This window comes from Orcinus orca, chromosome 17 (genome assembly GCF_937001465.1).
Source record: "Orcinus orca chromosome 17, mOrcOrc1.1, whole genome shotgun sequence".
Lineage (NCBI taxonomy): Eukaryota > Metazoa > Chordata > Mammalia > Artiodactyla > Delphinidae > Orcinus > Orcinus orca.
The window spans coordinates 52083886-52086232 of NC_064575.1; positions in this window are offsets into that span (position 1 = coordinate 52083886).

Sequence of the window (2347 nt, forward strand, 5' to 3'; positions counted from 1 at the left end):
TTCAGGGACAATTTGAAAAAGGTGATTGATGCAAGCAGCGCTCACATAACAGAAGTGACAGCTAGGAGTGACAGCTAGAGAAGAGAAAAAAAACTATTACATGAAAGCATAATTTAAGAATTAGTAGCCATATTACTCATCCATAAAAAGAAACGAAACTGAGTTATTTGTAGTGAGGTGGATGGACCTAGAGTCTGCCATACAAAGTGAAGTAAGTCAGAAAGAGAAAAACAAATACCGTACGCTAACACATATATATATATATAGAATCTTAAAAAAAATGGTTCTGAAGAACCTAGGGGCAGGACAGGAATAGAGATGCAGACATAGAGAATGGACTTGAGGACACGGGGAGGGGGAAGGGTAAGCTGGGACGAAGTGAGAGAATGGCATGGACATATATACGCTACCAAATGTAAAATAGATAGCTAGTGGGAAGCAGCTGCATAGCACAGGGAGATCAGCTCGGTGCTTTGTGACCACCTAGAGGGGTGGGATAGGGAGGGTGGGAGGGAGACACAAGAGGGAGGGGATATGGGGATATATGTATATGTATAGCTGATTCACTGTGTTATACAGCAGCAACTAACATAACAATGTAAAGCAATTGTACTCCAATAAAGATGGTAAAAAAAGAATTACTAGCCATAAGCATCAGCATGGTTCATTAAGAAAAAGTTAGATCATGTTCAGCATCCTCCGTACGTAATCCCTTTCAGGTTTTCTGTCAAAAGATGGTTACAAGGGGGAGCTGCAAGCATGTGAAACATTCCCTTAGGTGGACCGTGACCTCATTCAACAAGGAAGGCTTCCCCGGGCTTATTTAACATCCTTCCGGACTCCTGCTGATGAAGGGCGAGACGATGGCTTCCTGCCTGACTCACTGGCTCTTTACAGGCAGCCGCTGGCTTCTCAGGCCGCTTCCCCTCCAGTAAAAAGGGGCAAGAAGCTCACGAGTACTTGGTAGGGAGCCCGGGAGACCTTTGATGGCAGGCTGTAAAGCAAGGCCCGCTTCACAGGAGGGCAATTACGCTTTAGGCTAATTGGTGCAGAGACGCTGTAAAAGCATCTTTTTGGAACACAAACAAAATAGCACGAGGGTGTTGGTGTTTGGCAGCAACGCTACAACGCTTAGAGACACAGGGGAAGCCCACATGAAGTCTGGAGATGGGCCAGCCCTCCGCACCAGTCCCGGGCCAGGTAGGACCACGGAGGGGGCGGCCTCCGGTTGACCCCTTGCTAGCTTCTTTGTCCGTCGTCAACCTTCCCACCCCCCGCTAGCCCCCCAGCACAGCCCAAGCAGCCTGCCAGACACCCTGAGGGGCAAGTGTCTTAGAGGCAGTGAAGCGATCCGAGAAAGAGCCGGGTGACGGCCAATTTCCTCTGCGCCCCGTCCCTGCCGCCCATCCCCCGCCCACCCTTCCTTCTCCTTCCGAGGCCGCGGCATCTTCTGGGGCCTCGTGTGCGACGCTGGAGATGCCCGCGTGAGGGTGGGAGGGGCCATTTTAAAATACGAGGAAGGTTTTTCTCCCCAGTTTCCTGGCTCCAGTCTGTGAAGCCACCTGCCACATGTGGCCACTGTGCACTTGAAGTGTGGCTAGTGCAAACGGGTGTGTCGTGAGTGCAAAATATACACGGAAATTCAAAGAGTGCAAAAAAAGGGAAATTATCTCATTAATAACTCTTTTTAATGCTGATGGCATATTGACATGATAATGATTTGTATATAGCGTTAAGTAAAACATAGTAAAATTAATTTCACCTGTTCTTTTTATATTTTTTAATGAGGCTACTAGAAAATTGAAAATTATCCATGTATGTGGCTTGCCTCTGTGGCTCAGATGAACTTTGTACTGGCTGGGGCTGCTCAGCCTGGCCATCCTTGAGAAGGCAGGGGCTCAGAGGGAAAGAGGTCTTTTATAGCCTTCCAGCTTCAATAATCTGGGCCGATTGGGGAAAGGCAGCACTCTAGCAAAGACAGATCCTGGAGAATCTTTGGCAATGACATAGGGCAAGGCTCCCCAACCCCCCCTCCCAGCCTTCTCAGATCTGGTGAGGACTCCTCAGCTTGGAGGGAAGGAGGTGAGAAGGTTGGCAGGAAAGTGAGGAGAGCTTAGGTTCTGGTGTGTCCCAGAGAAAGGGGAAAGAGACCAGCCCATGGCAAATATATGTTTGTTGAACATCTGGTCTGTGTGCCTAAGATACTGTTCTAAGGTGCTGGGTTCCTACAGTGAAAAGCAGCCGGAGTCCCTGTCTCCACAGTGTGTGAGACAGAGACTCAATGGGAACAAATAACTAAGAAAACGACAGGTATTGCTAAGTGCTACAAAGACTCTCTGATGGGTTT